This window comes from Dromaius novaehollandiae, chromosome W (genome assembly GCF_036370855.1).
Source record: "Dromaius novaehollandiae isolate bDroNov1 chromosome W, bDroNov1.hap1, whole genome shotgun sequence".
NCBI classification, from domain to species: Eukaryota; Metazoa; Chordata; class Aves; order Casuariiformes; family Dromaiidae; genus Dromaius; species Dromaius novaehollandiae.
The window spans coordinates 5,169,872-5,193,925 of NC_088130.1; the positions used below are offsets into that span (position 1 = coordinate 5,169,872).

The 24,054-nt window shown below is 48.6% G+C and overlaps 1 long non-coding RNA gene across 1 annotated transcript; it reads left to right on the plus strand.

Annotated features, from left to right (window-relative positions):
- The first annotated feature begins 416 nt into the window (after positions 1–416).
- Positions 417–21,733, plus strand: LOC135324203 (uncharacterized). Its single transcript, XR_010385560.1, has 3 exons — positions 417–604; positions 14,774–14,998; positions 20,987–21,733. It is a non-coding gene; the product is annotated as an uncharacterized LOC135324203 (long non-coding RNA).
- The last annotated feature ends 2,321 nt before the right edge of the window (positions 21,734–24,054 follow it).

A 24,054-nucleotide genomic window follows, 5' to 3' on the forward strand; every position in this document is an offset into this window, starting at 1 on the left:
TGCTTAATAAGCCTTATGCAGAGAATGACTTGAAGGGCTTTGCATCAAGTACTTGTTGTACAAATACACACTGCACTGGCAATATTTAGTTTAAAAAATAAAAAGGGGGGATATGTTGGGGACCAAAACAGGATGGCACTGTGTAAGACAGCAGAGAATCTCTAAGGCAGAAAGTGATGATGTGGTAACTATGATCTGTGGCCAGAATGTGTGCACGTGAGTTGCCAGTAATCACGATGTGCCTTCCTGCCTACGTGCCAGCAGCCACGGTGGGCCTGTCCTGCCCGCCTGCCAGGGATCAGGATGTGCCTTCCTGCCTATCACAAGATGCCACAACGCACAAGGAGATACGCGGAAGGAGGAGGGCTGGGCTTGGTTGCTATATAACCGGCCATTGTCTTTTCCAATAAAGGATCTTTTGCACTACCCTACCTGAGGTCCGTGTCGTCTCATACCACAAATGGCGCCCGACATGGGGCTTCAAAAACAGGAACATGAAAAACAGGGACATGACAAACAGGAACAATGAATCCGGTGGCATAGCCCAGCTGAACTTCAGGACGGTTGACAATTGAGCGCTCTCATCACCACCGCTGGACGGCAGGTGAGCAGATGGGAACCATGGGGCAATCTCTTACAAGAGAACAGAGAAATCATGTGAACGTGTTACAGAAAGTTTTAAAGACTCATGGGGGAAATATCTCCCAGCTCTCCTGGTTTTCGCAGGAGGGGACGTTAAACATTACGGTGTGGGAACATACCGGGGATGAATTGGGGCAGCGGAGTGATGATAAAGCGAAGAAACTTTTAGTAACTTGGCAACAGGTCTTTTCTGCCTTCCTCCGCTTGGAAACAGTAAATGCGGCTGAACTCCTGCCCTACGCAGCAACGGCCGGTGAGGGCACCAAAAGGCTCTCGTTAAAACCCGGGCTGGATTCCGAGCCTGACAATCCATTTGACCCAGGGCCGATTGATCCGGAACGGGAGCCGGATCTCTATCTGCCTCTTAATGCGCCTTGCTGTGCCCATCCTATGGTCCCTTTGGAACCACCACCCCCTCAAGAGACGGGGCCACCCGCCCGCAAGTGCGGACTGCCCACAACCCCCTCCACTGACCCAGCCTTCTGGGAAGAATCCATCGCCCCAGGGCCGCTCGGCGGGGCGTGACTACACTGGCCGGGCACTCCCCCTGCCTTCCTCCTTCCCTCCTTCCTTTCCTTCCTGCCTTCCTTCCCCTCCCACCCGGCCCTTCCTCTCTCCGCCTGGTGCCGCCTCCACCTGGTGCCACCACCGCCAAGCAGCAGGAGGAGGAACATGGCGAAAGCGGAGCAGGCTTCAGCCTGCCACACTCAGGGCTTTGTTGAGTTGAGGTTTGAGTATCTCCAAGAATGGAGATCCCGCAACCTCTCTGGGCCCCTATTCCAGTGTTTGACCATCCTCATGATTAAAAAATTATTTCCTTATATCGAGGCAGAATTCCCCATGTTCCAACGTGTGCCCATTGCCTCTTGTCCTTCCACTGTGCACTGCCAAGAAGAGTTTGGCTCCATCCTCTCTATACTCCTTACAGACAGTGATAAAATCTCCCCTGAGACTTGTACTGGAGAGCTCAAAGCTGGACACAGTACTCCAGATGTGCTCTTACAAGTGCTGAATAGAGGGGAAGAATCACTTCCCTTGACCTGCTGGCTACAATCTTGCTAAGGCAGCCCAGGATGCATTTGGCCTTCTTTGCTGCCAAGGCACGCTGCTGGCTCATGGTCAACTTCTTGTCCACCAGGACCCCCAGTTCCTTTTCTGCAAAGCTGCTTTCTAGCCAGTTGGCCCCTGCCTGTATTGTTGCATGGGGTTATTTCATCTCAGATGCAGGACTTAAGCACTTGCCTTTGTTGAACTTCATGAAGTTCCTGTCAGCCCATTTTTCCGGCCTGTCAAGGTCCCTCTGAATAGCAGCGTGGCATATGACGACACAGACCTGAGGTAGGGTAGTGCAAAAGATCCTTTATTGAAAACACAATGGCTGGTTATATAGCAATCAAGCTCAGCCACTCCTCCAAGTATCTCCTTGGCATTGTGGCATCTTGTGATAGGTAGGAAGACGTCTTCTGATGCCTGGCAGGCGGGCAGGACAGTCCAGCAGGGCAGGCCCACCGCAGCTGCTGGCACGTAGGCAGGAAGGCACACCGTGACTACTGGCATGTAGGCAGGAAGGCACATGATCACTGGCAACTCACGTGCACACATTCTGGCCACAAATCATAGTTACCACATCATCACTTTCTGCCTTAGAGATTCTCTGCTGTCTTACACAGTGCCATCCTGTTTTGGTCCCCAACATAGCAGCCCTGCCTTCAAGTATGTTGGCTGCTCCCTCCAATTTGATATCATCTGCAAACTTGCTAACACTGCATGCCACCCCATCATCCAGGTCATTGCTGAAGATGTTTAACAGTATTGGTCCTGGTATTGATCCCTGAGGGACGCCACTAGTTACTAGTCTCCAGCTGGACTTTGCACCACTGATCACAACTTTTTGAGCCTGGCAGCCCTGCCAATTTTCCACCCACCTTATTTTCCACTTCTCTAGACAATACCTCACCATCTTTCAAAGATGATAGAAAGTGGCCTCACAGTGGACATCAGCCCCCTCCTTCAGCATCCTCAGATGCATCCCATCTGGTCCCATGGACTTGTGCATGTCTAATTGGCTTAAGTGATCCTATCTTCCTCTACTGTGGGTAGTGCTTCACTCCCACAGGCTCTGCTAGCAGGCTCAGGGACCTGTGAGGCTTGAGGGCAGACCTTACCAGTAAAAACCAAGGCAAAATAGCATTGAGTACCCTGGTATTTTCCATGTCCTTTTGTCACTAAGTCCCTTACCCATTTGAGCAGCAGGCACACATTTTCCTTAGTCTTCCTATTGCTGCGGATGTACTTGGAGAAACATTTCTTGTTGCCCTTTATATCCCTCGCTAGTTCCAACTCCAGCTGATCTTTGACTTTCCTATCTCCATCCCTGCATGCTTGGGCAATGTTTTTGTATTCCTCCTGGGTAGCCCATCCCTGCTTCCACTTTGTGTGTGCTTCTTTTTTGCATTTGAGCTCAGTCAGGAGTTCCCTGTTCATCCATGTAGGCCTTCTGCCACGCTTGCTCAACCTTCTGAACATTGGAATGGACCATTCTTGTGCTTTCTGGAGGTTGTCCTTGAAGATCAACCAGCTGTTGTTATGAAGTGGTGGGCAGTGGCAGATGCCATCAGGTCCGGAATGGATCCTGACATGGTGATACCAGGATTTTCAATCCATCCATCCAGGTGTTCCTTTGCCAGACAGGAAAAGCACCCTGCCTTCCCCCACCCTGATCCTCCTGACCACAGAAGCAGGCCTAACTCTTTCCTTATGGTGAGAACAATGGGCTTAGTTTGTTGTCCTGCTCCAGCTGTGGTGATCAAGTGCAGGGCTGCCCCCAGGTACTCCCAGACAGCCCTGGTCAAATGATTTTTTTTTTTTTAACTATGTTAAATAGTTAACAATGTTCAGAAATCAAAGCAAAAGACTTTCACTTTTATAGGCTGCTTGAATGTTTAGATAGCTTCTTGCTCTACTTTGGTTGACATTGGTTGACCTCAGCCCAAACTCCTGCAAATTACAGACCAATCCACTATCCCTTCCATTGCAGATAATCACAGTAGTGCTAGCTGCCTGCAGGGACAGCTCTGCTGTCTCTCAATCTGCTTACAGATTGACACACTGTTAACACACCTATTCATCTGGAGCCTGAAATAAGTGATGCTCAGAGTGATGACCTGAGAACAGATCTCCTTGGAAGAGCAACTGGATGTGGGTTTTCAAGATACTCAGCACTGTGCTATGCCATGAATGAGTTGTGACTTCTCCTGTCTTGTTGCTAGAGGCAGGACTGACTTGTGACCCATGCCACATGGAGTAAAGAGGACCAAGGCTGGAGTAACGTGACCACTTTTTGGCACTGCCATGGCTGACAGAAGCACAAACTCCTCTGCTGGTTGCTCTTCTGTCTGCCATATAGGATACTGTGAGAAGCTACTGGCATGATTTATGACTATGTCTTGAATGCTGGAAAAGTCCCAGTGCCGCCTCTCTGTGCCCCCTAGAACCCTGGCCTTTCCCTAGCATCACCTTCACCCCAAATCTCCTGGCTGAGCCATTCACTCAGCAGGCATTTAAGTGCATGTTAAAAAGTGTTTCGGACTTGGCTGCTGCTGGGCAAAAGGGGACCATGAGTGTCCCAAATCTGCAGCGCAGATGTGCAAAGAAGGGGGGGAGGCAAGCTTGGTGACAGTCCAGGAGAGGACGCTGACCACTGAGATGTACAGCTGCACACCGGCAAAAGTGGAATTCCTGCCCTACCTCCCGTGTGGAGAGTGCTTTGGGATCAGCTCGCAAGGGTGTCTATACCTGTCAGGACTGGAGTTCATGCCTTTGGGCCTGTTTGTGGCCCTGCTGGGGCATCCAGCATCATGCACACAGGGGTCACACAGAGGATTCATTCTCTCTTACTGACATGGAGGCTGTGAAGCCTGATTGCCCCGCCATAGATCGGCCTCCTTATTCCTAGTCAGGAAGGGTAGAGGGCCAGACCCTGCTCTGCTCCACACCACCACTTCTGTTTACCTCCATAGGGTGGGTTTTGCAGGTGTGCTGGAAAGGGGATAATGAGAAATCCATAAAGCAAGGGGATGTCTAAAAACTTGCCCACTGATCGAGGTAAACAATATGTCTCTGAAGACCTTTCATCACCTCCTATGCCTTAAGAACATCTGACATGGCAGCTGCTCAACATATTAATGTTGTTAAAGTGTCTGGAGCCAGAGGTTGGTTTCAGGGTCCTGGGGGATTTGCTTTTGTATGCCTCAGACTTTAGAAAACTTTAAATCTCAGTTGTCAGAGTGGAAGGCACCTGCTCCCCTCAGGTGCCTTCTACTTTCCCTGTTAAAGAATAGCGAACTGAAACTGTCTAGAGGTAGCCGCTTAGCACAACTTATATAAAACTTACTTAGCATGAGTAGCTAAATTTGCTGAAGCCTTAGGCCGCACTCAGATAAAATAATGAACTTTTACTTAGTCCAGTAAGAAAAGGGCCTCAGAGCTGGTTCCAGCTGGGAAGATAAGGAAGCTACAAGCAGTCTGCATTCCTGCGTCTCACACTCCAAAAGGGAGGATGTCAAGGCTTTGAAATAAGGCCTGTGCAGGGCATCAGGACCTTGAGGGACAAAGCCTCAGCTCACTGCTGGGGCAGTGTTAATTGTTATGATTTGGAATCACCTCCTCCTTCTCAGGACCTTGAGAGACAACAGTAAGACCCAACAGGAAACGAAGGTACAACCGTCAGCAGAAACTGCAACAGTAAAGATAAGGGAGAAAAACAGCCTGCCTAGGAACAACGATGAGACCCAATAAGGAGCAGGAGACCCCAGACCTAAATATTACTATTGGTCTGAACTACCGCGTGAGGGGTGGGAAACTTAATTTGAAAAAGCTGTAATTGCCCAGGGATTTCTTTGTTCGGGGTCCCTCTTCGGAGGCACCCAGCTCGAGCTGTAATTACTGCACGCGCGTCATTAAAATTTAATTATTTAATTTGCCTTGATTTGGCTCTGAACTTTTCTGCGGGAACCTAGGGTCGAGCCCTGTTATGGTGGCTGACAAGCCTAATTTCCATAACATTCCCGATCTGTGAAGTTGATATAAAGCTATTATGCCCACTTTCTCCTAGGCACTCTGCTAAACCATCTGAGTGTGATGTGGTGTCCCCATTTTTGGTATCATCACTAGTCTTCAGAGTGCAAATGTATTGCTGAGGAGGTATAGGCCCTCTGGGCTGTGCTTTTATTGCACCACGAATGAGGTCAATTTGGCCTGTTGTACTTTGTCTCCTTTCCTCTTTGGGCTATAGGATGAGAGGCCTGAGGTGTGCAAGGAGATTACAACTTGACCCACCGTGGTAGAGGAGAGACACACAGCTGCTTGAGCACAGAGAAATGGAGGGCTGAGAAATGATGAGACAGAGAAACCAGGTAAAGATCATGTGTGGAGACACCCTCAAACCAAAGCACTTCTGTAGTTCAGACATCTTCTGTATCAACATGATCCCTTCATTAACAAATATATATTTCTGGCAGCCTCCTCTCCAGGAACAGAGCCTGACTTTTAACTCTTGTTAAAATTAAAAATTAAATTAAAATTAAAAATAACCTTTGCTAGCTGTCAGATTTAATATTAAATGAAGACAAAATGTAAGATCCTGAAAAGTTTTTGGTTTTGCCTGTTTTTAATACTGGCCCCAAAAGAATAGGCACTTGCAACTTCTTGGTCTGTCGCTTCAGTGCTGGCCTCAAATGATCAACAAAGACACTGCAGAGGAAGCTTGTATCAGCCTGTGGGCAGCCTGCTATTAGTTTAATCACATAATATGTTATGTTGGGAGCATCTCCAAAGCAAACTTCCATTGCATGTACTGGCTTTGCTTTCAAACAAGTCAGCTGCCCACTGATGTCTCTGTCCTCTGTACTCAGTTCAATATTGACCCCCCCCCCCCCCCCTTTGTGCAAACATGGCCAGCCTTTGGGGGAAAATTAATAACGAGAGCTGGTTAGGCAATGAACCAGTGAGCATGACCCCCTCCTGTGCTGGTTCAATGGGAGTGGCATGTGACAGTGTTTTCATCCCAGGCTCAATTTGATGGCAGGTCTTGGTAGCACATGGCACAAGGTGGTACAGCCTGTACCAGAGGCACAGGGTAGTACAGTGCCGCCCCCCCCCCCCCCCAAGAGGGAGGAGGATGTCCATTCTTGAGGGTTTCCAAGCCTCAGCTAGACAAAGCCAGAGACATCCTAGCGACATCCTGATCTGGTGTCGAGGGTAGCCCTGCTATGAGGGGGAGGCTGGATGGGAGACCCCCAGAAGGACATTCACACTAGTATGTCTATGAAATTATAAATCAGAGTTGTTCCACTGTAAGCAAAGCATGGGGCAATGTTACAGCATCTGAGCATGTGACTAAATTCTTTGATGAATTAACAGTTGCATCAGTCATATTATGGCCATTACAGTAAATTGCCACCCTCAGCAGAGTTCATTGCAATTTGAAGCCTAGAATGTGATGTTGATGCCACATAGCTCAGTTGCTTTTGCTAGGGTTGCTGCTGAGTTATTACTGCTATCCCCTTCTCCTGCCCTCTCCCATAGTTTATACTTACTTTTTACTGTAAATCACAGTTGCTGCAGGGAAGTTCACAAATAAACAGCAAGGTCAATACTGGATATTCTGGGAACTTCAATGAACTTCCAAGCACAAAGGAGGCCAGGAGAGTGCTTAGCAAGATACTAGTTCTCCAAGATCCCTTTCTGTTGCCTCAATATGGGAATATAAAATCCATATTATTGAACAAAGAGACACAGAAGCATGAAAGAGAGAGAGAGAGAAATTAATGGCTACTAGACCTGCATAACTTTGTGCTTCACAAGGGGAGCTGAGCTTAACAGCTGTTGCCACTAACATTCTGTACAGATTCAAAAATGAACCTCAGGAAAAAAAAATAAAACAAGGAAGTGAACAGATTTCTAGGCTGTTCAGAGGCTTTATTTGCAGCAGGCCACTGTCCTTTCTGGCCAAGGCCTATACCATCTGTGCTCTCCCAGTGGAGTACCTGGCCGTCCTCCAGTGGTGGCCAGGCAGCACATAATGGTCTCAGTTGCACCTTTTGACCTACAGAACTGTCTTCTGCCCATCTTTCTCCAACCAGTGGGTCTTGCTTTGGTCCCTAGTGTCCATAAGGCCTTGGGGAAGAGGAGAAAGAGGGTCCTGAGGGGACCAGCCCTGCGTCTTGAATTGTCGAAGGCTCAGAGACATCAGTACAAACCCTGTGTGCCTCCATCTTGCCCACAAGGTGGGCTGAGTCATCTCTTCTCTGCATTTCCTGAAATCCCAAAAATCAAGCTTTTTTTTTTTTTTTTATGTCTTAGATAAAGGCTGAATTGGGGCCATGCAGCACCCAGAACTAATCAGCTCATTGGGAAGTGAATAAGAGATGGAATTAAAGTTTGACCATGCAATAATCTAAAAAGGTCCAGAAGACTGTTGTGTCCCAGGTGAGAGATGGCCTGTCTCAGGTTGGTTGGCAATGCTGGCTAACAGTTGGCCTAGTGCTGGACTCTACCAACCCATTTCAAGGGGACCGCATACAAATGAATGTGCATGGAGAGAGCTGAGCCTACAGGGAACCCTGTCCAGAGCAAAATGGTTTCAGGTCCATTTTTCAGAATTGGTACCATTGTATAGGACCATAAAAAACTCTGGCGTGTATTTGCACCCTGCTGTTTGCAAGCTTGTGTTCAGCAACTGTTATCTGGATGCATCTTGCAAGGACTTGCAAGTGTACTTGGTGATGGGGACATGGGAGGATGGAAGAGGGAAGGAGGCAGCATTACCTCTGTTTTGTAGGTCACAGCTGTAGGCAGGGGTGGTACACTGAGCCAGGGGTCAGGTACTCTCCTTCACAGCTGAACGTGCCCCTAGCATCATGGCTTTTTTCCTCCCAGCATTTCATGGTGGTCTGGTACAATCCTGTCGCTGCCCTTCTATGGAGGTTATTTTGGTCCTGGTGGGAGGTCGTGACACGACAGCACCCAGACAGAAGAGTCCTGTTCCTCCTGCTGCCTGCAGTGCAATGTTCCCCAGCTGTTCACAGTATGCAGGGGCACTGGGTTTTTTTTAGCTCTGCTGAGAGCAGTATCTGCATTCTCCACCCTATCCCTCCACCTCAGCAGTTTTTTCCCATTGCTTAGTGCTTGCCAGTGGGCTCAGCACTGCTCTGTATGCATGACTGTGCCCTCAGCCCTGGCTTCCCAGTTATCACTCGCCCAAGCCCTAGGGTTTCCTCTGCAGCTGGCGATTTCAGCCCCCAGACCTGCACAATGACTGCACTGTGACAAAAAAATACTCCCCTTGAGCCCCGTTAGGTGTTGGATTGGCAAGCTTCTGCATGGAAACCCTGGACTGTGTTTGCTTTACAGCACATTTACCTTCGTAGCTTGGTGAATCCTCTTAGAAAACAGATTCCAGGGCAGGCATAAGCTGCTTGCAATGGAGAGCAGGAATGGGAGCACAGCACTGAGGTACATACCTCTCTCTCCTCCTGGATTCAATGGGCCCACAGGGAAATCCTGAGACCTGCCAGCCATACCCATGCCTGGGTCCCTCTCTGCAGTGCGTGGTCAAGGGCAGAGGTGTGTGGGATATCAATTGTCCCTAGAGTTGAGCTGCAGTGGGTGACCATGAAGGGAGACTCAACCATTCTGTGATTCAGTGGTTCTGCGGCTGCAAGCACTTGTTGGTGTCTGAACTGCATCTCCAGAATCAAGTTTGAGCTGTGACTCTGCCAGGATGGGTGGTGCCATTTTGGGAAGAGGGAGGAAGAGCAGAGAGGCAGCTGTTGTGGGGCTGGATTAGGCATGCCAAGGCAAGAGTAGGAGCCCAAGAACACTTGTCTGCAAGCACTTATTGCAGAGCTGCCAGGATGGTGTTTTCTTCCCTCTCTGGAGGGGCTAAAACATTCCATCACATTTGGACTCTGGTAAACCCCACTTTGCAGAATCTCCGCATGAAAGGCAGCCCATGGCCAGGCTTGCTCAGAGGAATGGCATGCTACCTGGAGGTGACGCCTCTTCCCCCTCTCCTTTGCCGAGCCGTAGCCTCTCTCTTGTGAGCACAGGGGTCTAAACAGGCCCTGTTTTTTCAGCCATTGTTTTGCAGGTGTCGTATTAGCCAGTAGTAGCTGCTGCCGTGTGGGTTGGAGTGAAGCAGCCAAAGGAAGGACACAACAATCTGATTTGGGTTTATTTTGTTTTGTTTTATTTTGGTACAACTCCCAGCAGCAGGAATCTTGGTTCAGCTGCGCGGGTGGAAGAAGTCACTGGTTGGGTTTTGTCGTGGATGAGTGGAGAAATGCACTTCACTCGCAGGAGAGAAGCAGCACTATGTTTTATTGCGGTAAGATAGTGACTTAACAAAGTGCAATCGTAAATAAGACAATGATTTAACGAGGTTCGATGGCAAGGTTCACTCAGTTATTTACTGCATGGAGGACAGGGTCAACTGAAAGTGTCAGGGAGACCCTCCCATTGAGTCATGAGGTTCAGAAAGGACCCCCTTGCTTTCCAAACTCCTTCAGAGAGGAGTCTGGGTGCGGCTGGATCCAATCCTAGTCCCAGACTTGGTCAACGGTTTATGTCTAAGGATTATGTGCAAAGTGTGCAGAGGAGACCCTCCCGTTGAGTTATGAGGTTCAGAATGGACCCTTTTGCTTTCCAAACTCCTTCAGAGACGAGCCTGTGTGTCTAAAGGATTATGTGCACAATCAATCAGAGATATAACTCAGTAAAGTTTTGTGAAGTTTTGCAAAGTTTCAGCATGCTATTAATCACTTACTGAGGATCTGTCACAGGTAAGGAATCTCTCAAACTTGAGGAGTAACCTTGAGAGGCGTCCCTGCTCAAGAGGAGGTCCTGCAGTGCAGCCCGCTGCTGTGTAGGAGAGCTCAATGGGCTCTGGGCTGCCCCCTATTTATGGGAGGGGGAGATGATTGACTCATAGTCATATTTGCATGCTAGACGGGCCTTAGTTGGTGCATGCTCAATTAGCCCCTGTCTACGTGCTGTTTATGGGGAGGTCAGATTGAGGGGGAGAGAGCACCTGGGGGGCAGGGGAAGGAGCACGCTGTCACAGGTTTGCCCTGTTGGTTTTGCCTCTAGATGTTGCCTGGACTGTGATGTCATGCCTGTGCCCCCTCACCCTCTCCAAACACACTCTTCCCACTAAAAAAAAGTTACTTAATGGTGGTTCCACAGTGACTTTTTCCCATATCCCACTTTCCACACCCCCACAGCTTTGATCTGCACTCTCTCCACGGTCAGGGCACAGGATTTTGTGCCCATCTAGGGATGGTGAGAGTCCGTGTTGCTCTCTGCAGTACTTGGTGTGTTCAGGTGAGTCAGTGCCTCCCTCCACAGCACCTGCTTCTGTGCTTTTAATGGAGCTGTCTATCACCAGTGAATGGTGCTTTGGGCACAGGACAGTCACAATTCCCACTTTGCCCGGGGTGGTTGGTGTTGCTTGCCCAGGCAGGTGGAGAAACAAAGACAACATTTCTGGGCTGGGAGCACTGCAGGACTGAGCAGTGAACTGGTGAACACCAGGTCACCACGTGTCCAGAGAGGTCAAGGGCTGGAGGAGCATGCTGCAATAGGGAAAGGGTGGGTGTGATTGAAAATAGAGCAGGAAAACTCAGGCAGATACATACCTTATAAAGTAAGGCAGAGCAGAAATGCCAGAAGTGTCTATTGGCCATCATCATGTCTTGACCGTTGTGAAGACTCACTTTTCTCAAGGCAGCTCTTGTAACAATGATGGTTTATAGCTTGAAAAGCCCAGTCCAGATCCACTGTAGGTCTGAACGGGATAGAAGACCCTAACACACCCTTCCGTGTCCATAAGTACTCCCCAAGCTAGAAACTGCATTTTATTTCCTTCCTGTGTGTTGCTGACGGCAGTGTCCATCTGTCCAAGGTGCCTCTTTAACCTGCTCTTACTGAGCTCCTTCAGTGGTGGGCTACATGGCAGGTTTGCCAGGCTGGAGGTTTCTGAACACTGAGCAAGGAAGGAAAACTCTAATGCTGTCTTTGGGAGCAGGAAACCTTGCTGAGAAAAACAGAGCCATGTCTCATTCTACCAGGTAAAGGGCGAGAGAGCAGGGCGGCACATTGAGCTTTGCTGAGCACAGCTCCTTTCCTGTGCTAGGATATACCCTTCCTCCTGAGAAGAGAGAACGCCAGGCCAAAGTCAATCCAAGCCCGGCGTTTCCAGATCTTGGGATCATGCTGGGGGATGGGACGCCTGTTAGCTTTGCCTCTTCTCTGTGAATGCCTGGATCACTGCATGGCACCACCTGCTAGGGTTCTTCAAGGATGGGGGCTGGCTCTGCCCTATTCCAGGAGAAGAAAACCCATCACTTCCCCCCACTTTGGCTTGAGGATGGAGGAGGGGAAGGACGAGTCCTGCAGACTGGCTCTCACATAACGCTGGTAGCTCAGGAGCCAGTGGCAGGAAAGCTGTGATGGATTAATCCCTTCTGGGATCTGATCTAAAAGGTACAAAGCCTCTTTTTTCCTCAAGGTGGTCTCTGCACCACATGGATTTCCCAGGTACAGGCAGGAGAGGAAGGGATTTCTCATCTTCCCTTCCTTGTTGTGGTCATGCTGAAAATTCACATATAATCCAGACTTTGCTGTGGAAAACTCCCTGCTGGTCCGTGTCAATGCATTTTAATCTAGCCATAGCATGCCTGATGGTGGCAGTTCAGTCTGACAGCAACAAAAAGCAAGAGACACCATTTGGAGGCTCTTTCTAGGCATGACTGCCTGCATCCCCACAGAGCTTGGGCCTGGCTATCAGAAGCAGAAAGGCAGACTTGCCCCTGGGTGTAGGGCTGGAGGTGCTAGAAGAAGGGCTTTGCCAAGCTTCACTTCTTCAGTCCTGTTCTGCCTCCACCTGTGAAAGGGGAATGGTCACAATTTGCTCTTAGTGACTCGATCTTCATCATACCATGCAGCCTTTGCTAACAACGAGCATTTTGTCTCTCATTGCACCTCTGGCTGATTTTCTTTTGGTACCTACAGGGCTGGAGCTTCCCACCACCTCCCCACGCTTGAGCACCAAGGAAGGAGGCTGCATACTTCCTCTCCCATCCCCATCTCAGCTGCTGGTTCAGCTCAGATTGGTGGCAGTTCATCTCAGCTGCCTAGCTCTGCCAATGTGGGCACAGATCTCTCCAGCTGCTGGGCTCTTCCTTAAAGCCCCAGCCCCTGGCATCATGTGATCATGGGGAAAGTCACTACTGCCCTCAATCAGAACAAACCTTCCCTGAGGTCTTGTGCTTGGGACTGCATGCAAAGCTTTGAGGGGATGAACTGTGATTGCTGAAAGAGCAGGCAGCAGCTAAAAATATATCTCATCATCATTAACCAAGCTCGCGGTTTTGGGGGCAGAGTGAATATGTCTGACTAACCGATGCTGGTGACATAGTGTGGGCATCATACACCATCTCTGAGTTCAGGACAGGAGAAAGGATGGCACAGATTTTGATCCTTAGGTGTGTGTTTTCCATCCTCACACAGTCTTTCTTCCAGACAAGGATGAGCGCAATCACCCCCAAGCCCTTCCTGTGCCCCAGAGGGGTCTCCCCCTGAGGCAGATGGGTGCTGGCTCACAACCCAGGTCATCTGACTCCTGGGTTGCCTGATTCACTTTACTCAAGGAATCAAACACCAGTTTGTGCAGCAAGAATGGAAGACTCAGGGATGTGTTTCTTGCTTAGACAAATGCAGGGCTCTGCCTGTTATCTGGGCATCTCCACCATGTGGTGAAAGAAGGAGAAGCAATAAATCAGGAGGATGGGAAAGGAGAAAGGGAGAGAGCAGCAGACACAGGCAGTGTTTGGTTGGGATGGTGATCTGCCTGTGAGGGTACCGAGCATGCTGAAATGGCTCCTGTTTTTGGGGCAGGCTGATCTGATGGCATGGGGGGGGGGGGGATGGAACTGATACTAGGGCTCACAGGGCAGGGGGGGAGTAGGGGGAAGGAGCATATCTGAGCCCACCTGGGGAGCAATCTGTGAGCACCTGGAGAGGTGACCTGTGGGCACATGGCGGGAGTATGGAGCTGATCTGAAAGTACCAGAGCAGATCTGTGCACAAATGAGGGGAGTGGTGTTAATCTGAAGGCATGGGGGGGGGGGCAGAGCAGATCTGAGGATGCATGGAGGGGAGGGGAATGGATCTGAGAGTGCATGAAGAGGAACTGAGGGGATCTGTGTGCACATAGAGGGGAACAGAGCAGATCTCAATGTGCATGAATGGGAATGGACCAAATCCATAAGTGTGTGGAGAGGAAAGGAGTGGACCTGAGTGTTCACAGAGGGGCATGCTCAGAAGTGAATGAAGACCCCGGCACTGCAGACCCCAGCTCTGGAGGCCAGAAAATGGGCGAGGAAAGAACACAAAGGACTGCCTAAAACTGGCCTCAGAGGGGGGCCCTGGGTGGGAGGGTGCACAGGAGGGCACACGGAGGGCTCTGGAGGCACCAAAAGGCACACAGAGCTGCCCTGAGGCACCCTGAGGGCAGAGGTGTCCTAGGGCAGCCCCCAGCCCCATGCCCCCGAGGGGATGTGCCCAGCCCCCCCCCCCAGCTGGCAGGGCCATGGGTGACAGCAGTGCCCTTTGTGACACCCTGCAGTGTTGCCAGGTGCTGGCACGGCCTTGGCCATGCCATCTCTGGGAGGACAGTGACAGGACAGCGTGGGACCATGCAGGGCTGGTGTCCCTAGCTGGACATCACTGCATATTTCCTGTTCTAAAAGTGGCAAGTCCCTCGGCTCATTTATGATGCCAGGAGAGATCTGAGACTGACCAAGAAGTGCCAGTGGGAAAGACAGCGAGCCCTGGTCAGGCTGTGACATAGCCTGGGGCATGTTGCAGAGCCTCCCGCTGTTCTCCAGCTCGGGCTGCAGCGTCCCTGCCTGGGGCAGCAGTTGTCATTTAAGGTGCCTGAGGGCAGGCAAGACCAAGGGGGCTATGACAGCACAGATCCTGCAGTCACTGGCTACTTTAGAGGTGCATGTTGAGAGCAGCTGAGTGGACTTGAAAGTGGGGCACAAACCTGTGTGGCATTGTCTTGCAGATTCAGCAGAGAACTGAAACCCACCCAAGGATTCAGGCAGGCTCAATCCTGCCCTGAGGTAGGAAAGTGAAGACAACTGGTGAGAAGCTGGCCAAAGAAAAGCCAAGTATTCATGAAGTCATCAAGTACCATATTAGACCAAAGGAGGAAGTGGCTCTGAATGTTTACTTCTCCCCCATAGAGGCAAAAAGGCTGGCTGAGCAACGGAGGGACACAACAGACAAGGTACATATGTGCCAGCTCCAGGAAAAGCCTGGGACAGCTGAGTGGCACTGACCCACCGAGGGGTCAGAATCCCAATCCCGGAGCCACTGGGTTGGATAGAGCATCCTGTGACTTTTCATGACATGGTGTAACTGCAAGGCGGGCAAGAGAGGGTTGGATACCTGCGGAGAGAGACACTCAAGGTTCATAAGGGGTTAAACAGGATAGGTTTAATAAAGGACTTGCATTCCAAGCTGCACAGGAGCCCCAGGAACCATGCAGAGGGGTTGCTGATGGGAGGCTGCCGGAGGCACGGGTCGGATGCGTGGGTTGGACGCCCAGGCGGGACTCCTCCCGTGTATCCCAAGGACCCCCCCCTTTTATTTACTAGAACTATTTCCTTATCTTAGCTGTGCTAACCGTGAGAAACTACTGCCTGGGAAGCAGCTAGACATCGTAGACGAAAAGGAATATGCATGCCTGGTTCCAATGGGAATTTGGTCAGTGTGTAGTTTCACACGCTGGGCCTGCTACCACGTACTCTGCCAGTCACTGACTCCTCACCAGATCTTCCGCAGGCGTTCTCACTACACTCACTCACTCACTCACACAGACTCACACACTCACACACTCACTCATAGACTCACACACTCTCACACTCACTCACTCACAGACTCACACTCACACACACTCACTCACTCACAGACTCAGACTCACTCACACACATTCACTCAGACACACACACTCACTCACAGACTCACACTCACTCACACTCACTCAGGCTCAGACTCTCACTCACACACACACTCACAGACAGTCTCTCACTCACACACTCAGACACACTCGCAGACTCACACTCACATTCTCACACACTTTCACATACTCTCACTCACACACACACTCAATCACACACTCATACACACACATTCACACACTCACTCGCACTCACACTCACACACTCACTGACACAATCTCACTCACACACTCACTCTCACTTGCACACTCTCACACACTCACTCTGTCACACACTCAGACTCACACCCTCACTCACACACCCACACACCCACTCAAACTCTTACACTCTCACTGACACACTCACTCATACTCACTCACACACTCACACACATTCTGACTCTCTCTCACACACACTCACTCACACATTCATACACTCCCTCACACTCAGTAACTCACACTCCCTCACACACTCTCACACACTCACACTCACTCACACACTCACTCCCTCACCCACACACTCACTACACACTCATGCACACACTCAAAAACACACACTCTCACACACTCACTCACAGTCTCACTGACACACTCACAAACTGTCACTCAGTCTCACTGACACGCAGTCACTCATTCTCACATACTCGCACACTTACACAGTCTCACTGACACTCACAAACTCTCACTCACACACTCACGCACACTCACACTCTCAGGCTTGCACTCACACACATTCACACACACTCACTTTCACTCACACTCTCACTCACACTCTCACTCACACAGTCACAGTCGCTCACTCGCTCACTCACACACTCACTCCTCACACACCCACTCTCTCACCCACTCATTCACACGCACTCACACACACTCTCACACACTCAGACTCACACTCTCACACACACACACACTCACACACTCATGCAGCTAGAGGTTGTTGACAAAAAAAAACCCAAACCACCAACCCCCCCCAAAACATAAAAACAAAAAACCACAAAAACAAAAAAGAAAAAAGCAAAAAACGAACCCAAAAACAAAAAAGAAAAAACGAAAAAGCACAAAACACCCCAAATCAAAAGTCAAAAAAATCACGAAAGAAAAAAACAAAAAACAAAAGAAAAAAACACAAAACCACACAAAAACCACACCAACAAAACACACAAAACTCCCCCCAAATAACAAAAAATAACAAAAAAAACCCAAAACCCACACAAAACCCACAAAACACAAAAAAGATAAAAAGCAAAAAACCCCAAACAACAAAATACAACAAAAAAATCACAAAACCAGACACATACCGCACACAAAAAAACAAAAACCAAACAACTAAAAAAACACACAGAAGAACAAAACACACAGAAGAACAAAAAACCCCAAACAAAAAACCAAAAACTACAAAAGAGCCAAAAAACACCAAAACCCCAAAAACCAAAAAAGACAAAAACCACAAAATACACAAAAAACCAAAAAAACCCAAAACCCCCACCCCCCCCAAAACAAAAAAAAAACACGAAACCCCCTGAATCCCCCCAAAAACAAAGCACCGCCACCAACCCAAACTCCCACAAAACCACCCCAAAACAAACCCCACAACAACCCCCTCCCAAAAAAACCAACCAGCACATGAAAACAAAAAAAAACCAGAAAACCCCCAAGGACAAACCCCCCAAGAAAACCCCCCAACCCCCCCCCCCAGCCCCCCCCAAAAAACAAAAAAAAACACACAAAACCACAAAAACCACAAAAAACACAAAAACACCCCCCCAAAACACCAACCCCCCGCAAACCCCACACAAAACAAAAACCCCCCAAAACAAAACAAAAACTAACAAAAAACCAAAAAAACCCAAAACCGCAAAAAACCAAACAATACAAAAATGCAAAAACCATACACACACACAAACCCACACATAAACTCCACCAAAAACACACAAAACATAAAAACAACAAAAAACAACAAAAAACAAAAAGCAAAAAAAACCAAATCCAAAAAACCTGAACCCCCCAAAACACTAAAAACAAAAACCACAAGAAGCAAACAAAAAAGATGCAAAAACCACAAAACCAAAATAAACCACGAAAAGAAAAAACACAAAAATAAAATACAAAATTCCAAAAACACAAAGCCAAAAAACAAAATGCCCCCAAAATCCTGACAAAAAAACCCCACAAAAAATGCAAAAGACCCCAAACCACCAAAACCACAAAACCCCTTAAAAAACAACAAAAAACCCCACAAATACAAAAACATAACAACACAAACCTGCAGAAAATGCACAAAAACAAGCTCAAAAACCCTAAAGAAGCAAAAAACAAAGAAAAAACAAAACACCCACACATGCACGCGTACACACAACACTCAAAACACACACACAAAATACGACACACATAAAACACAAAAGACACACACAAAACAAAACAAAAACCCCAAAACACCAAACAACAAAACAAAATAATAAACACCCCCCCAAACCCCAAAAGAGCAAAACCCCAAAACAACAAAAACCCCCAAGCCAAAAAAGAACTGCAAAAAACAAAACCAGAAAGCATATCAAAAAACAAAACATCCACCCAAAAACGAAAAACAAAAACCCCACACCCCCAAAATCCCCCAAAACAAAAAACCATCAAAACACAAAAAGCCCCCAAAAGCCCCACAAAATGCCCACAAAAAACACACAAAACACAAAAAAATGCAAAAAACCGCAAAACCACCAAACCCACAAAAACCATCAGAAAGCAAATAAGGAAAAACTGCAAAACTCACAAAAAACAAAAAAACAAAACCACAGAAAGCAAAAGGCACACAAAAAGGAAAAAAACAAAAAAGAAAAACAAAACAAAATAAAAAGCACAAAATCACACACAAAAAACACATACACAACACAAAAAACACATAAACATAAGCAAAAATAGCCAAAAAAACCACACCCGAAAACCACTAAAAAGCCACATAAAAACCAGAAAACACAAAAAGACAAAAAAACCAAACCTCCAAAACAACAAACAAAACAGCAAAAAACCACAAAACCACACAACCACACAAAAAAACAAAAAAGCACACAAAAGAACAAAACCCAAAAAACTACAAAACAACCAAAATACAAAAAAACTACAAAGCAAGAAAAAAACTACAAAATAACAAAAAACCCACAAAACCACAAAACAAAAAATCCCAGAAAACTGAAAAAACACATGTGACCGCAAGGTGGGCAAGAGAGGGTTGGATACCGTCGGAGAGAGACATTCAAGGTTCGTAAGGGGTTAAACAGGATAGATTTAATAAAGGACTTTTACACTCCAAGCTGCACGGGGAGCCCTGGGAACCACACCCAGGGGTTGCTGGTGGGAGGCTGCCGGAGGCACGGGTCGGACACGTGGGTTGGATGCCCAGGCAGGGCCCCCCCTGTGTATCCCAAGGGCCCCCCCTTTTATTTACTAGAACTATTTCTAGTAGTTCACTACACTCACAAAATACACAAAAAAACAAATAAACCCAACCCCCTCCCAAACCCCACTCACTCTCACTCACTCACAGACTCACACTCTCACTCACACAGACTCAGACTCACACTCACACATTCACTCACTGACTCACACTTTCACACTCACACACTCACACACACACTCTCACACACACTCACTCACACAGACTCACAGACACACTCACACTTAGACTCACACACTCACTCAGACACACACACAGACTCAGACTCATACTCTCAGACTCACACACTCACACTTGCACACTCAGACACACTCACATTCTCACACACAGACTCACACACTCTCACTCACTCACACACTCACCCAATCACACTCACTCACACTCATACACACACATTCACACACTCACTCGCACTCACACACACCCACACACTCACATACACACTTACATACTCACTGACACAATCTCACTCACATGCTCACTCTCACTTGCACACTCTCACACACTCACTCACTCCGTCACACACTCACAGACTCACACCCTCTCATTCACACACCCACATACTCACACTCACTCACAAACTCTTACACTCTCACTGACACACTCACTCGTACTCACTCACACACTCCTGCACTCACACACATTCTCAGACTCTCACACTTTGACACACACACATTCACTCACACATTCATACATTCACTCACACTAACTCACTCCCTCACACACTCTCACACTCACTCACACTCACTCCCTCACCCACACACTCACTACACACTCATGCACGCACTCAAACATACACACACTCACTCACAGTCTCACTGACACACTCACTCACAGTCACTCACAGTCTCACTGACACTCGCTCAGTCACTCACACTTACACAGTCTCACTGACAGATTCACAAACTCTCACTCACACGCACACTCACACTCTCAGGCTTGCACACTCACACACACATTCACACACTCACACTCACTCACACACTGTCAGAGTCGCTCACTCGCTCACTCACACTCACTCCTCGCTCACACACCCACTCTCTCACCCACTCATTCACACGCACTCACACGCACTCTCACACTCTCACACACACACAGCTAGACGTTGTTGACAAAAATGTAATATGCATGCCTGGCCCTGATGGGAATTTGGTCAGTGTGTAGTTTCACATGCTGGGCCTGCTACCATGTACTCTGCCAGTCACTGACTCCTCGCCAGCTCTTCCGCAGGCCTTCTCACTACACATGGGATTTGACCTGGGTTCGACTCTGACACCAAGTGCCTCTCTATAGCCCCAAGCAAATGCCTAACACTCCTTTGGAGGTGAAGGGCTGTGGCTGCAAATGGGACCAGGAGTGGAGCGGCTGAAGGAGGAGAGAAGCAGGAAGGGTCACATCCAGAGTGAGAGAGCAAAGGTGTCAGTGCTGCTGCAGCCACATTTCACCATGAGCAAGCCACCCTGGCCTTGGATCAGCCTTCCCTTCCATGCAAGGGGTAGCTCTTGGGTGCTCAGAGGAGGCTTAAACTGTGGGACCTAGAAGTCCTGAGCAGCTGAGCACAAAGGGATTCCCTCCAGTGTTTGTCTGCACTGTTTCAAACCTCTCCCTGAATGCTGAAGTGAAGACACAGGTTCACCCCCAGTCTTGGCCCCAGTGGACTCAGCCCCAGGCTAATGAGCTGCCCATGGGACCCTGTTTGGACACAGGGGCGGTGAGCATGGAAACACTGTCAGAAGCACATGCGAAGATATGTGGCCTGAATTCGTCTGCAGTATTTCTCTGCCTTTCTCCCTGTGCATAACACAGCCTCTTCCTTTCTCACTCCTTAGCACTGGGAAGAAGGGCAGTGTCCGGAGACAGAAGGAGAAGCAGCAGTGACTGTCAGCCATGCCAGAACACAGGAATCTTTGTTCTGTTGAAGTAAATCAAATCCCCCCACTGATGTGGATCCTTCCTGGATGCGGTGCGAACTTTGCCATTTGTAGCATGTGAGCATTAGAGAGGCCTGAAGGCAACACCTCAGGAGTCAGGGCTTGGGTGTCAGTCCCTGCTGCAAGGACAGCTCTCTCCCAAGGTCCTGCCATGACTATTTGGCTGCAGCTGTGGTGGCTTGGCCTAGGGATCTCCTGCTTCCTGTTGGTCCCTGACAGAGCCATGGAGAGGGCCCTGCCATGGCCAGCACATGCCCTGGTGGCAAGGGGACTCTGGGGAGAGGAGGGAAGAGCTGGTTTAGCCTTCTCTAGTGGTGAGAGAGAGAGAGAGAGGTATATATAGGTATACACACACATCCCCAATGCCCCCCCCCCCCCAAAAAAACCCTTGTCCTGTCAAAACACTCTTTCTTCCATGGAAGCTCATCTACAGGAATATTTAAACCAAACAAGAAGACCCTCACTTTCTTCCTCCATCCACCATATTCAGACAAAGTCTCAAAACCAAATAAACAATATTGCTCCTGGTAAGCATGTGATTACATTCAAAAATGCAAATGTTAGGCAATAGATTTGCGCACATTCAAGCAAGTGGAAAAAGCTGTAGAGGAACAAATCACAGTGTTAGGCGAATAAAAAATACTGGAACAAAAAGAAACACCCTGATGATCTCCCTGCTTTGATATGGGTCCTGTCACAAAGCAGGGACTCCAGAGGAACAATTGTCATGAAATAGGTTGAATTAGTCTCCGGAGAAATAACCTTCAAATGATGTATTCCCACCTAAAAGAACCTGCTTTATGCTGTGTACTTTAAGCAAAGTGGGCTGGCCTTGCTTAAATGCTGCTGAGCTTTTCTTAAAGAAAGCACATCTTCTGTCACTGCTCAGTATCGTTCATGCTTATCAAAAAAAGGTTTGCTATGTTTAAGCAGCAATGAATAAGAGATGTAACAAACATCAAGAACTATCATATTAACAGAAAGTGTCCATGATATGCTTTACTGCTGGACACAACCTATAGCTAGGCGAGGAGAAGTAATTGCTGATATCTATAAAAGAAGCCCTGAATTAGGACCCTCATGTTTGTGCTGGAGGATAAAACACAGCCAAAGTGACTTCAGGTTACTCCAAGTGTATGTGTGGGGAGTGGAGGGGGATGTTTTGGTTTGGCATTTTTCTTTTCTGAAAAGCATGATAGTCTAGTCAACATTTTTCTAAGCAGGAAAGCTAGCAGAAAACAGCTGTGCTTAGTACAAGAGCGTAACAGCTTTCAAGCAGTTATATGACAAGATTAAGAGCAGTAGCCTTGTTTAAAAGGCCTGACAACGTTCCAACGACCTGCCCGGACGAGCTGCTGTAGGGCCTTTTTCATGCAGTTACCACCCTGCCCAGCATTCTATAGAAATGACTTGTAGTATTTCAATATTACAGTTAACACACAGCCATAGTCTGTAATAAAGACTGACCATTTCACCCCAGAGAGAGGGATTTCACTTTTGGGGCTTGGCTTTTTGGAAGAGAAATTCTTGGCCCGTCAAGGTGTAGTACTTCTCAAGGTACACAGGCAGAAGACTGGGCCCTGGTCTCAGCTTCAACTACCTGAACAGACCACGACAGACTCCTGCGCACGACAGGCGAAACTGCTCAACAGGACAATGCACAGAGGGAGAAGCAAAAACACAAGTTACAGAGAATGCTGTGAGGGGTGGACAGGTTTCTCAGGGGTTTCAAAGGGGCATTAGGTAAAAGCAGACTCCAATGGGAACTGAAAGGAGCACTGGGGACCTGCTGGGGTAGAAGCAAGGGGACCCGTTAGAAGAAAAATTCAAGGTGTAACTGGAGCTACCAAAGAAGTGAAGAAAAGGCTTAGAATCAGAGAAACACCTCAGCCTTTCAAGAGTCCAGTGGAAAGCTGGAGTACTGAGCAGCACCATTGCCAAGGCATGCTGAAACAGGCTGAATGCTGACACCGCTGAATGCCCTCCTCAGGCTCCAGCTGCTCCCCAAACAAACGACACTGGAGTCCTACAGAAATGACAGTGCAAACTGTAGAAGCCTCGTGCAAGTGGCTGGGCAGTTTTGCAACTAGAATATTATGATTGGGGTCACCACCCACTGCTGTATACAGAGAGGCACAGGCACTTTCTCCTGTGACTACTTCCTGACTTAAGTCCTTCCTTGCCAATGCCATCTTCTCTTTTGCATGGACGTACACATCAGGAATCCGACGCTTGCCATTCCTCAGAGATAGGTTAGGGCTCCAAGTACAACGGTGGAATAAATTGGTCGTTCGGAGTGCAGCAAGTCTCCACAACTAAGCAACACCCCTCTAGACGCACTCCCTCCAGCCTCTGCTGCCCCTGGGAGAACCCTGTTTCTTTCTCTGAAGGGCTCTGAAAGAAGAAGGCCAGTAGTATACCTCTCCTGAAGGCATTGAACGGGTCAATGACCTGAGGGTACAGACAGCACCATTAAACTCCATCAGAGTTGTCCCCTAACAGCTGAGTATACAGAGAGGAAGAAATATCCCAAAAAGATGTGCAGCTGGGACTGGTGAAGTGAATGATGAACTCTCACCGACAATTTACAGTCTCCAAAGACCAGCCTTCTGCTTTGCTTGGGGCAAACCACTTCTGCTAATGCCGCCAGATTTTTTCTTTCCCAGGAGGGGCCTGACATGCCGGAGATGCCCAGCAGGATCTGCCCCAGCAGCTGTGGCCAGGAGAACCCGGCTGTCACAGCCGAAAGGCCAAGGCCCTGTGCAGCCACCCAGGCATCAGTAATTGGAGCTGCTCTTGTCATATTGAGGAAGCCTCAAAGTTCCCGGGGCTCCTCTACGCCCTGCAAATGCCTGTCACTCTGTCTCAGCCCACCCAGCCTCCTGGGGCCAGCAAGGCCAGAGGCACATGGCCCAGCTGCTTGCCAGATGGCAAAGGCCAGTACATAGCAAGAAAGTCTGGGGAAG